The sequence below is a fragment of the Falco cherrug genome, chromosome 1 (genome assembly GCF_023634085.1).
Source record: "Falco cherrug isolate bFalChe1 chromosome 1, bFalChe1.pri, whole genome shotgun sequence".
Taxonomy (NCBI): Eukaryota; Metazoa; Chordata; class Aves; order Falconiformes; family Falconidae; genus Falco; species Falco cherrug.
The window spans coordinates 34,770,303-34,784,632 of NC_073697.1; the positions used below are offsets into that span (position 1 = coordinate 34,770,303).

The 14,330-nt window shown below is 36.8% G+C and overlaps 1 long non-coding RNA gene across 9 annotated transcripts in view; it reads right to left on the reverse strand.

Moving 5' to 3' along the window:
• Window positions 1-871: 871 nt before the first annotated feature.
• Window positions 872-14,330, reverse strand: part of LOC114014832 (uncharacterized) — an 85,190-nt gene continuing 71,731 nt past the window's right edge. For 5 of the 9 annotated variants that reach the window (XR_003558501.2, XR_003558497.2, XR_003558492.2 and 2 more), the window contains 2 exons: window positions 5,128-9,229; window positions 872-1,197 (listed from right to left, as the gene is read on the reverse strand). This is a non-coding gene — a long non-coding RNA (uncharacterized LOC114014832). Of the gene's footprint in view, window positions 1,198-3,565; window positions 3,650-5,127; window positions 9,230-14,330 lie in introns of all 9 variants that reach the window. The other 4 variants (XR_003558495.1, XR_003558498.1, XR_008730502.1 and 1 more) reach the window with 3 other exon arrangements.

Genomic DNA, 14,330 nt, shown 5'->3' on the forward strand with positions numbered 1-14,330 from the left:
ATTTTTTACAGATTGAGCCTGAAAATATTGGAATAGGCAAACTCCCTGCTACTGGCAAAACATGAAAATAGAATATTGATATTCTACTCACAATTGTTTTCAGAACATCAGTTACATGTGTTTAGCATCCTCCTCTTTGATTGTACAGTTCTTTTTCAAAAGAATCATGCTGTTGCCTTCACAACTTTCTGCTTAACAAGGTTGCAAAGCATAATGTTACAGTTTGTTACCCTCCTGGCAGACAGAAATGCCAAAATAGCATTCTATCTTTCTTAAATTCATTGGACTATCAGTCTCTGTCCTGTTCCCCTTTTCCGTTTACACAACAAAATGAAATTATATTTACAGAAGAGACATCATTGTTCACATTACAATTTAATTAATGTTGAATTAACAAATAATTTTATTAACAAGCTTTGAATCAACATGCTTCTTGTGCCCTGGTGGAAATCCTCCAGAATTGATTAAAGCAAGCTAAGGATTAAGCTGGTGATTTATTGACAAGAAAAATGTCACCTTTATCTACAGGCAGGGATGTTTGTCTCAGCTGGAGAGTTGCCAGTGCATTTCATGTCTCTTTTCCCCATTACCTTTTTGCTCACTTCCCCCATTTTCAGACACACAAAAAAAGTATTCTTAAATTTGGGGATTATCTGGGGCAACTGTAGGAGTAGGAACTACATCTACCTGCTGGTTCACACATTTTCTTGGGCTGATGGAAACAAAGCTTAAAACAAACAGAAAAACAGCCAACCAGAAAAAGCCCAACAGAACAGAAAAACTAATTTTAAAATATTTTTAAATTTTCTTTTCTATGATGAACTCAAAAGCCAGAAGTACAAACAGAAAATTTATTCAACCAGACAAAGAGTAAGTTGATGCCATCTGTCTTTATTCAGCTAATACACATTGCATTGTCTTATATAGCTCTGGTGGACCATTGGTCCTGAAAGATGTACTTTAATAACATGTGTTTGTACATCACTTAATACACAGCAGTGGTGATTCATCAAAATGCAAATCAGACAACAAGAAAACTGTAATAACAGCATAGAGGAAAGTGATTATAAGCTCCTATGAATCACAGAACTAGGTATTTCACTTGAGATATTTTATACAATGATCAGTTTGACTGCACTTTGCACTGGGCTAGCTCATTTCCCACAGGCTGTGTTTCAAGGCAATATCCAATATAACCTGCACAAAAAGAAAACAGATATGAAGGTCATTTCAAGCAGACTAGAGAGAAATTGCAAAAATGTGCCAGCAGAGCAAGCTGACCTCTCTTTATAATTCATAAAATTAAGCTTCCTCAGCTGATGAGGATAGCTTACTTAAATTTTAAAATTTTCCTATACTGTGGGATGAATATCTTTACACATTAAAACTTATTTTCACACTTTCTCCATTCAAAAAAGTCCTTGCTACAATCAAAATGCTGAAATACTATATAGACAGGGTTTAAAATTTTCCTTCCTCCATTCATTTTCAGTCCCAGATTTATTTGAAATTCAAATTTCGTAGCTATTCTTAAAGGAAAGCACAATATCAGTATCCAAAGAGTCTAGCTAAACATACTAAACATTATCTTTTCTAACAATTTCTAGTAGACCCCATGATTGTGGTGCAGACTACCAACAAATAATTGTACTACCAAAACCAAATCATACTACAATTAACAGGAACATTATTCATGCTCTTCTCTAATAAAGAACAGGACCAGACCCATTATTTGAGGCAACAATCTATCTGCAACAATAGATCTGATCAGCAGGAATAGGCAGATGTCTCTGGTCTCCACAGTGTTGCACCTTAAAAGTTAGATTCTTATTTCAGCTATATAACTGTAAAGGTGGTCAAGCAATGCCATGGATTTCACAAAATGTTCCTCAGGATAATCCTGGTCCCACTCTGCAGTGTAGTCTGGCATCAGTCTTAGATGTTCAAGAGCCTTTTTGTTCACTTTATTAGAAATATTTGATGAGCAAAGTCTTGTATATCTGATTTCTGAGATCCAGAGATCTTTCAGAGGGGCACTAGAAAGGATTAGAGATAATATTAGCTCTGAGGCTTGCAATCAAGAGCTTCTTGTGAACATAACACCCAAATAGTGATAAAATATGACAGCAGGGAAGAAGGATTCCAAACGGTTTCACACTTCCCGTCTTTACTATTATGCTTTGGAAACAAGACTACAACAGTTTTTTTCCTCAGAGAATGTTTAAAGCGCTCAGTCAGGAAAATCAGATGGACAAGCAGACTCTCACTCCAGGGAACTGTAACAATGAATTACTTCTGAAATCTTTTGACAGACAGAAAAATGTAGGCTTGTGCTGTGTTTTTGGCCACTGAGTCCTCTACATAGCTCATTTCTGCAGTGACAGGTGTGAAGTGTTTGACCCTTGCTGTTTGTAATTCCACACTCTGCAGCAATGGCAATAGTCTCCACCCACTGATCATCCAGGTTAATTGCCCCTTTTCCACAATGACATCATTTGCAATAACTCAGCCTTCAAAGGATGTATCCAGGACTTCAACAAACGCACTACCCTCAAGGTAGACTACCTTTGATCTAGTCTACTCAATACAGGAGTCAAGTTTTGTGAGTTGTGTGAGGGCCATTTGTTCAAGACACTTGAAAACAGGAAAAGGAAAAGGAAAAGGAAAAATATCTGTCTTCTGACTGTTTCCTAACTCTCAAAATGTCAAATTCTGGAAATGCTGCTTCTGGTCTATAACCTAAAAGAAGTGTTAACAATTATGATATTTTAAAATAAATTACATTAAAAGCTTAGCCATACACTCTCCTGGACCTTCTGAATTAAATATAAATTGCTCTCTGTGTTCCTGTTTATGCCATAGAGTTTTGGTCTTCCTGACAATCAGGACTGAATTTTCATTTGCTTAGACTCTTTGGAAATGGGTGGTTTGTACTTTATGCAAACTGCCGGGGAAAAAACGTTGTACCTCAGGACAGTAAGTTTAAAATACTTGATTTCAGCCATGAAGGCACAAGGCTGTTCAAGCTTGCAAAGGAATAGCAAGTTACATTACAGCCTGCTTACTCCCTTGGACTTCAGGGCACATTTATTCATTTCCCTCACAGGTTTTGCCTGCACTGCAACGAAAATGTCAGGGGTACTTTATTCAATAGTTCTCTGCATTGGACTGACAGTCCTGGCCCCCTGAGGTGGCTTCTGGTCGCCATGCCAGGGCCTTGACCACATCCTATATCTTATACATGTAGGACTAATCAAGCAGTAGTACAAATAAGGAAGAATAGTCTGAGGTAGGAAGAGAATGGACGAGTACGCAGAAGTGAAGGGTGATCCCATTTTCTTGTCAGATGGAATGTTCTTAATTTGACTTTTAAAGGACATATCACAATGAAAATGTGTTTCTATTTTCATTACCTTTAAAACCACTGATAAGGTTTAGCAGAAAAGGTTTGGGGTGGTGGAACAGAAGGCAATATGGTCAATTCCTTGCTTTCTAGCTCGCTACTCAAAATATTTGAGTTCTTCCTGAACAATCATGACATGTGAGAACACACAAAATAAAATACCAGAGGTCTTTACTCAGGTAGTTTAGCAGAAGTCAGCGCCTTTATTGTCCTTAAGGTCATATGACTTGAAGGCACACCGCTAACCTACAACAGTAGTGAAAAAAATTGGAAAACTGAGACATCTATGGCTGTAAAAGCTGGTACTCTGGCAAAATATTTGGTTTATGCATGTCACTAAAATATTTCAGTAATTTTTTAACTTTCTAAAGAATAAGCTATATTTTATTTCTCTCTGTAGTTACATATGTATCTGCTTGAAACACATTTTCCCTGTGTCCTGAAAAAAAGACAAAAAACGTTCTATAGAGCAAGTGATTTAAATGTGATCATGCAAGTCAAAAAGGCTTGCAAGTTTTCCTGATTATGAGTCCTTTCATTATTTTTTTACTAACACAGTATTTTGAAAAAATAAGTTCTTTGAAACTTTACAGATTTCTAAGAAAGAATTGAATGTCAGACAGACACTTCAGCAAAGATGAGCAATATGCGACAATTACTGAACTAATAAACTACAATTTTACTTTGCTAATTAAAACTAGAATAATGCAATAATTAAATTCAGGTCTCCACTAAAATTGAATCAATATACCAATGGATTGAATGATTAAATCACCAAATTAATACGGCAAAAAATCAGATCAAATTAACAGATTGGCACCACAATGACTTAATATGCATTGGTCTTTTCTGTGAAGATTTTAAGGCAAATATACTTCCTCAGTGAAAATCAGATTGTTTTTTCCTCTCAGAAGCTGAAAAAAAGATTGGAGAGGATGATTTACAGGATTTTTTGCCAAGAAAATGTGCTCAACCTCTTGGCTGATGTAAAAGCTTTCAGAACAACAATCAGAAAAACACTCTTTTATAAGATAGCTCATGATCAATTGGACACATTTTTTCCATACTTGCATTGTTAAAGGCAATTACCTCACTGCTCTCAGCATTTTAAAAATATCCTGGACTTTTTAATGTCAAGGAATTGGACAACTAGTATGAGCTCATGTATGAGCTCATAAGTCATTCTAATGTCTGTTGACATGAGCTGCTTTTACATTTATCAGAAATCTACTCATAATTAAGCAATTGTCCCAGCTGTACTCATATTTCTGCCTAAATTCTTCACATGATTAATCACCTTAGTTCTTTCAGTATCTTTTGTTAATTCCAGGCAAATATTCCCCGGAGTCCCAGTTTGTGGTAAACCCCCAGTTATTTAGTTTTCTGATTCAGAGACATTGTTTATTTCAAAGCACTTCCTCTTCAAGTACTTATTTTCTTCCTTTAAATCACAAGATGAGAAACCCTGCTGCTCTTGCTGCCTGAAGGTCAAAGGGTTGTGTGGGAGAGAATTTGCCATGGAAGAAACAATCCAGCTTTACCTGGGTGACAGCAATTATGCAGAACAACAAAAGGAGAAGTTAAGTTACAAGATGAAAACTCTAATACATTCTCCCCAGGGTCTGCCACTCACTCAGCCGTGAGAAAAACAATGTCAGACTTCATTTTAGTAGTTACATCTCTATAATGCGGAGACAGTAAAGCCTATCATACACACAGCATACTTTGTTGTTTTACTTTCCGGGTGTCTGCTCTTCAGGTTACCTCCTCTTAGGTTGTCATTCCTTGGAAGAAAACAAAGAACAGAAGTAGCGCAATCAATTTTTAATTTAAGAGTCCACATGAATAGATAGTGGAGTCATAACTTGCTCCAAAAGGCCAAACCTGGACACGCCTTTAACCTGCAGTGAAAGAGAAATGTGGGAAAACGTATGGAACCACATTCACAGTGTATTAATATCCAAATCAAGAAATAGAAATCTCACTGGGGAGAGAACTGTGGAGGGCATGGACTCTTCAACCCTCACAACAGGAGAGGTGCAGCAGGGGGGACGACACGTTGTCTTGATTTGGGTTGGCGCTTCAGGAGGAAATACTTCGAAGAGGTACTCACCCACACACATTCCCCACAGTCATTTCCAGTAAGCCCTGAATGTAACTGAAAAGTGAACTACACATGAAAAATAAATGCACCTTTACCTCTTGTGTGTTGTGTATGAAATATATCCAAAGGTCAAATTTATTTATTTTCTTATGTCATCATTTGAATTCTTTTTCCCACACTCAGGCATTTTTGATCATTTAAAGTCTAGGTAATTTTTGCCATTCATCCCAAGTCACCTCCCACCCTGAGTGTATTTTAAACACTCTAGAAATATTGATTAATATCACATGTAATAATATTAACAATCATTGTCACTATTTCTAAGCTTGAAAAATTGAGACTCAGAAAGATCAAGACATTGCCCACAAAATTTGCTGTTTCCATGAAGTAAACTTCAGTGGCCCATGAAAGAAACTGAAGAGTTCTGATGCCTAATCTTGTCTCTAAACAACAAAAAAAGCCCACTCATTCTCTGAAAATCACATTTACACAATTACTCAGACTATTAATTTATCCCTTTATTAACAATTATTGACTGAAGCACAAACTAAAGACAATGGGAAATCTAAGAAAAAGAACTTCCAGGCGTTTATGTCTCAGTTAAACACTGTTGTTGTTTTTTTTTTTTTAACACACTGATTAAAATAATAATCTCTATTTTCAAGTAAACAAAAAAATGCAAATATGGAAATAAATTCCCTATCATAGTATATATTTATATGGTTAATCTATAGAAGTCTTCTATAAAATACACCTCTGTCAAAAACATTTTTCTATAGTAAGTGATTAAATAATACTGCCTAGTGGATAATATTAGTACTTAAATTCAGATCACTTTCCTTTAACAAAAAGCTTTCTCTATACTTGTTAGTATGTACAGAAATATACAAATTAATATTATAGTACCAGACAAATTTCAAAAGGCTAATACTCTGGAACTGAGCAAATTTATTAGTTTCACTGTTGTTTGATTTTTTTATAATTCTATGGATAAAAATATTTATATTGATTATATGGATAGAAATAGTGTACTGCAAATCCTATATTTTTATCCAGATTTTTATATTTTGGGGGTCGCCTTCTGATAAGTACTATTAAAGTACGTTTGACTTCTACATTGTGAAAATGGAAAGCATGTCTTTTTCTAAAGGATATTTGCTCCGTCATTTTGTAAGTGGTAAGTCAAATGCAGCCCAGTGGCATAAACATGCGGCCTTATTTGAGGTCTGGTGAAAAGCCACTGAAGACCTCAGTTGGCTTCCTTCAAGTCCAGCAGAAAGCTCTTGGAAACAGACATGCTTCCTGTAACTATACTGTATGAAAAAATCCTCTCCTATAACATCTTATGTCTTAGTTAAATTTCCATCATTCTGCTAAACTTTGCTATCTTGTTTTTGTAACATCATGCACATTTTACAAAGCTAATAAATATTTTTATTTTATTGTTCTTATTCTTCCTGGTCCTGCTACTTATTTTCAGCAAATGGAATTGCATATTTTATGTGGATTTCCTTCTTTTCTCTCCTTTCCCGCTCTCTTTTGTTTTGTAGGTGTTTATATATGGAGATTGAAAACTTTCCATGCTTTCATTCTCAAATAGAAACTTTTCTTAATGACATTTGCACCTGTGTCATGAGTCATTAGAGAAATCCTGACCACAAACATCAATAACCTGAAAGACAAGCAGAAAACACCTGAGGTAAAGCCACATTCTTAGCTTTCATTAGAAACTTATGTTTAGACCTTCCAGTGAATGCTTCAGAGGGAATGAAAAAAGGATTTCTCAATGTTTTGCAATACATGTTACATTTAAGAAACACATTTATGCATGTGTTATGTGTATATATATGTCCAAAATTGAGTTACATAATATGTATAGGTAGCATATCCATAACATGAAAACTTGCTAGTCACCAAATACCCTGTGGGTTTACAAGCACCTGGCAGCAGCACTGTAATATTATTCATCTAACATCAAGTGGCATCCTCAAGTTCAAGCCTGCTGATAGAGCAAGACACACTCAAGAGCACACAGTCCCTGCTAGAATATGGTCTTAGCAGCTACTAAAACTGGAAATCAGTTAACTTGTCACTACCAAGTTAATTTGGTGTCTCCAGGACTGGGATAAATGAGTTGGGACTCAAACTATGTCATTAGGATGTTTAAGTTACCTATGAGAGTTTAAACCATGTACACAGTAGAAATATGCTTTCTGGAACCCATATGGTTATGGTAAACACAAAAACGTAATGAAGTTATTTGCCTTTTTCTATAACAGCTGCACTGCATTACCAACCTTTGTCCCACTTTACCCTCTGAGCAGTGTAAAACAATGGGTCATTTCTCAGCAGATGTAAGCAATGTTTACCATTGATTTAATGAATAAATAGCTAAGCAGTGGAACCAAACAGACGTACACCAAGGATCTGGTGTATGCCTCATTTTTGATGTCATCTTACTACAGAAACAGTCTCCTCATTCCAATCTCAACAAAGAATTGTAGTATTTTCTTCAAAGTTATTATCTTCTGCTGAGCAAAATGGACAAATGTTATAGCTCAGAAGAAATCTCTCAAGATCTCCCATGCCTGAGAGAAAACCATGGATCCTTGGGAAAAAAAAATGCAGCTGCTGTTTTCTGAAAGGTCTGTTTATAGCAAAATTTATATTATTAACTATAAGGATCCAGTATGAGATACCCATCCCTCTATTGTCCCTATACATTTAATAAAGCAGGAGAGAAATTTCTCCGGGGGGTAAATAATTTCTAAACTTAACTGCTATTCTGAATCATCCTCTGCAAGACACATAAGTGCACAAATATTTTTGGTCCCTATGATTTCCCCTTCTCTACCCACAATATTTCAAAACTAGAGGATGTACTCTCTTAACAGAGACATCGGAACTAGATGTCTAAAGAGCAAGACAGCTGGAATATCCGCTATTGTTTCTATACCTGAAAGGTCCCAAAATATTGCACATTACAGTTGGAGATATAAAAAAAATACCGTATAGGTAAATAATTTCAGGCCATTCATAAAAATGGTGTTTTCTTGCAGCACCTTTTAGGAATTTTTGTATGTGTAATTGAGTGAGAAAGAGGTTACAAGTCAAAAGCCATGACTTGGAAAATGAGGGGAAGAATATTTTAACCTGTAGGTAATAGTATATATTGTTCTTGTTTTGTGATTATTTTTTTTTTAAGATAACATTCTCAACTACCCTTTTCCTTGAAGGCACATTTATATAATTACTATGTTTGTAATAAAGATATGCACAGCAAGCACTTTCAGTGATATATTGAATAGAAGAAAACCATCCTTGCAAGGTTATTTGCTTTCCCGGAAACAGCTAAGACTGTGTAAATATTTAACTATAATTATGCTAAAGCACTATTCTTTTATGCCACAGTCACTCACAAAATACAATCCTATAAATGCCTTTCTTGAGATTTGTTACATGCTGGCTTTTGGTCTTATGGGAACAAATCTCTCTCACTTCTATTGATCTGTTCTTTAAATTATTCTCCCATGAGGCTTTCAGCTAAGAGCATCTTTTTGTTGAATCTCTTTGTATTTTTAATTGGCTTATGTTTGTTTAAACAAAATCACACCAGTGCCTTAGGCTGCAGCCGTCAACTCATTGCATTCAAACCCAGACACACTGTACTCTAGCAGCCTTTACTTCTGTCCTCTTCTGGGCTCATCTCTTCAGGATGGAATCTGTCACAAGGAAAAAAAAGGCATAAAAAATTCCCTTTGGACTGGGTTGCTAGGGACATAGCTGGGATTTGCATAATGCTGTTAAGAGTACTAAAGATGAAAGGAAGGGTAGATTGTGCCATTTGTCTGCAGGTTCTGGCTAGCGGGTGGTGAGGAGCCACTGCCCTAGGAGGAACACTGGAGAGATGGTGCCTCGGGCAGGCCCCAGACCTCCCATCCCGCATGGTCGCCCGGCTGTGAGGAGAGACTCTGTGCAGTCTGCTTTTGTCTCTCCCGTGGCACAGAGCACTCTCTGCACTCCACCGGTCCTGCTCCCCTAGGTGAGGTGAGACTGTCAGTGCTGCAGACTCAGCTTTTCCCTGAACCTCGTCCATCAGCAGATACCAGTGTGAGTCGTTTCCAAGCTCCCCTCGCTGAAGGGAGCCCAGGAACCGCTATTGTGTGCTGCCCTTGTGCCACCGTACAAAAAGGAAAAGGTTCTTATTTCTCCTCTACCCCTCCTTGGCTGAGCAAACAGGGTTCAGAGCCAGAACCCGAAATAAGATAGACAGTATGAGTGGGGAAAGCAATAGAGAGAAGCATTTCTTGTCATTCAATTTTATTCTTACGCACTTTGATCCCAGATTATTTTTGAATAGTGTGAAGTGAGGCATATTCAAGGATTTTTAACTTTTTCCTGTTCTTTTAACTATCTCCAGTCAATTACCAGCTGCTAAAGCATTTTTCTTCTTCTGTGGCATAAATACAAAAGGAGGGAAATGAAATTCTGCTCATATTCTATTATGTTTCAGTTTAATTCAGTATGAAACCAAGTTTTTTTACAGGCCACATGGGCACGCTAACTGTACAGTCAGGCTTGGGCTGTATAGCTCACCTCTGTGGAACACAGCCTCACACAGCATTGCCTCTGCATCACACTGTGTCTGGAAAGAATTAGTCCCTAAACCCTGTTTCTCCTGAGTGTAAACCTCTAGTGCAGATGCTTTTACTCTGCTCTCATGATTCTATCCTCTCCATGTAGTGTGGATGCTTCACAGTGGGGTAGGTATTGTAGGAAGTACACCTACTCCCACGTGTCCCCTTATCAAGGTTTATGTGACCCCTTGAGTGCTCACTCAGTAACCTACAAGCAGATGGACACAGAAGTAGAGATAGTAATATATTTCAAGAAAAATAAAAGGACACCTGTCATACACTTCTAGAAGGCACACACATTTTGCACTGTAGGCAAGGACTGACACACAATGCTGATAACCAGTGTTGTCTGAACCAACGATTTTTGTGGCAAGGTTCCAGATCCTCTATGGTACCATCCTCCTGGTTAGCTCCATTCAGTCTAAGCTTAAGAATGCTCAAGCTACCCACCCTTAAATGAACTAACCACTGAAGTTTGTTATGGAACTATTCATCTCAAATAGTTAAGCTTATGAAAAGGAATGAGAGATACTGAGCTCCTAGATTAGGGGAAGAGACATTGCTGGGCTGTGTGAGCGCTGCACTGTAATTTCCTACACTGGAATTTATACAATTGGCATGATAAAGTCATCAGCCGTTAAATAAATAGTGAATAGGGCAAATATGAAATTTTTGTTCACTGAAGCCCATAATAGTAGAAATGAACAGCACTCAGTTAAACTAATAGATTGACTTATAGCTAAATAGCTAAAGGAACACACTTCCTTGTGCAGTCAGTGGTGAACTGGTAGAATTTGCTTCCACCACGGTTGGGGAAGGATTTCAAAGCAGATCTACAATAAAGAGAGAGTCACAAAAGCAAACAACAGAAGGTATCGTCTATAGTCCTTAGCCCACCAGCTGTGGGTGCTGGGGCAGGACAGGAAGAGTGTGCTGCAGAGAGCAGCCAGGCTCACATGCTCTCCCTAAATAGAGTTGGCTGCAGCCATGTCTGGAGACAGAGCACTGAGCTACACAGATTGCTGCTCTAACCCAGTTGGGCATTGCATCTGTTCTCATATCCTTAGGTTATGCCTGCAAGCAGCAAGTAGCATTAATATTTCCCTTGAAATCATGCCTAAAATATCCAAAGTTACACACCACACAAGTGTGAAACTCAGAGCAGCCCTATAAACCAGGGAGTTAGTCTAAATCCCGAAACATTGCCATAACCCAGAATATTCAGAGGAAATGCAAGAACTCTAGAATGTTTGCAGATCAGTCAGGTTTGCATGCATGGAAGGATGACAAAGTACTTTTCACAAATCACAAAATCACAACTGATGATGCAAACTCACCATCAAAAATAAAATTAATTGGAACAAGGTGACAGACATTTAAGTATAAGAAAAAAAATGAATTGTTTTGATAAGGTGTTTTGCAAGCTATGAGATTTTAATTAAATCACACAAATCAACAATATCCTTGGAGAATTACATTCAAAGATTGTTCTTGGTTTTTACGAGCTCAGGTGACATGAAGAATTAAAAATTTTACATGTCCCATTTACTCATTCCAGACTGAAAACCAGGATAAACAGATCACCAATAATTTCCAATGAACAATGCAATGCAATATAAAATAAATTTTATCTCAGAGCCCTAGACATAAAATATCTGATGCAAAACCCTCCTCATTACTACCTTGATCTCATAATCTTTTGTTATCTTTCTTCATATGCCATCCTTTAAATAAAATCATTCCAAATTTTTGTGCTGACAATAAGGTTGATAAAAATATTCAGTTAGTGTCAGATGTCAAAACTCAAAAGTGAAGATTTAATTGGACTTTGTATCTTAAGAAGGCTTGGAATCTGTTTTCCCAATGGTAGTGGTAGTGGCTCCCAAGATGCAAAAATCACGTATGGTATTTGAAAGAAGCATCCAAGAGGAGAACATTCCGTAGTTTAATTTACAAAGGAAGTGGCAAATATGAATAATTCAATGTAAAGTCTGAATTCAGGTAAGCTTTTGGAATTTACAGTGTCAAGCCACTCTATTACACCATCTCCAGCTGCATTCCCCAGCTGCAGAACTCTCTGTAAGACTGACTACTAACTAAAGTGTGATTTCTTCCTTTGAAGAAAAGTAACCATCCTCATGATACAAAGCTTTAAAAAATTATTACTGGAAAAGACTATGCAAAATTTTCAGTGTTGTCATCTTAAAAATTATACAGATGGCACTGAAAATACCTATGGCTCTGAAAGAATTGTAATACTACTATCGCTTCATTCATGGTTTTTATTTACTACCTAAGAAAATGGTTTCTAATACACTTATAAACAAACAAAAAAACCCCAACAAACAAACCAATCCATAATGGTAAGTTTTACGTACTAATAATATAAGTGATACATACAGAGGAAAAGTGTTTTACAGAAGTGTGGGCCGTGGAAGTGTTTTAGTTAGGCTTAAACAGTGCTGCTTATCACTTGATGAGTATTGAGCTGGATGCAGACACTTCCAGTGACAAGCGGCTGCCTAGGGATATGGCTGCCTCCCAGTGAAGTGACTCAGAGGGCATACCACAAGCAGAAACAGTAATGCAAGGGAAAGAAAAGGCAAGCCCTCTGGTAAATCTGTCACCGACCATTGTCATGTTCTGTGCATGTTACTCTCTCTACCCAATTTTATTTCCTTTTTCAGTTTCTGTTCTTATTTGTACTGATGTTTACCCTTGGAATTTCGCTCTACCAGATCAATGGCCATTGATGTAAAAGGACATATCAATGTGGTGAAAATGTGCCTTAGCATTTTTGTTGGACCTAAGAAGCAAATGGCCAATATCATAGGTCATACTGGAAATTCAGTGGGCTAATCAGCTCACCTGGGATGTGGTATAAACAAAGGAGCTAAAGCTTTAGACTGATTTCTTCATGACTATGTCCTTATATTGGGCATTATCTTAAACAAATGAATGAATCAAGACCAGGTAATTTTTAGCACGCTGAGCTCCAGAGACCACAAAATACATCTGAAACAAAGGCAAAGGGTTCAGAGGTTGAACTAAGGGACCAGACCAGCAAATTACTATCACACATTTTACTGTTAGTTCAGTGTCACCCAATGCAGGCCATGTGTTGCAACTTTTACTCCACTTTCCACAACGTTTTGCACTTGCTCTGTTACTAGCTTATGCATTCATATTGCATACGCTAAGTGAATTTTTGGTGTAATACTTGGTTGCTAAAAGTGTATATGTGCTACAACGTGATTAAAAGAACAGCAAACTGCTGGATGATGTTTGCAGCAAAGGAGTCCTGGTTCAGAAGTTTTCTACATACCTAGCCTCCCCTAATCAGTATTTTTTTCAAATCTAACATAATTGAATTTCAACATGAATAGCAGCTAAAATTGGACTGACTCCAAATTTAGAGAAAAATCTTTCTCTTCCTAGGATCCAATTTTTTTAATTTTTCTGTTCATAAGTGATACTTTTAAATAAATACTACAGTAATGTAAACAAAAACCATAATTTTAACCAGAATTACATTCAAAAATTAACTGGCAGAAAGTAAGACTAGGAGCTACACAAAAACCTTGTGGAAAATTTAGATTTCATAAATACCATGAAAATTTAAACTAAAGATGCAGTCATTTCTGACAAATATATATCCCATTGAAACCAATGCAGATGAAATCACTATTCATTGCTTCATAGTGCTGTTCAGTTATAAATGCATTAAATATTTTTCCTCCTAATCAAATATTTTTCTTCCCTGGATCAATCTGCTTATTTTCATTGGGAGGTATAGGAGAGTTAAACAACAACAACAACCCACAGCACCAGCATCTTATGCCTACAAATATCATGGACATTTAGAAAAACAACTTCATCTATTCTGTTCTTGTGAAAACTATTGCCTTCTGAAGCAAAGCATCTACAGAAACCAAGGAACATGAGATAACCTAAACCAGAGTTTAAAAAAAAAATAAATATTATCAGTTTTTAGGGTTGAGTACTGCCCATTCAACATGTATAACAATTAAGTCTTTCAACTCAAATGAAATTATAGTCAATGGTCATCATCTAGTTTATATTTTCCTAACTCTTGCTTTGAAGTGGTTTCAATTACGTACTTTTAATAAAAGCAAGTTTTAAGCACCTTCTTGTTATGTCTGCTGTAAAAGAAAAGCAGATGGAA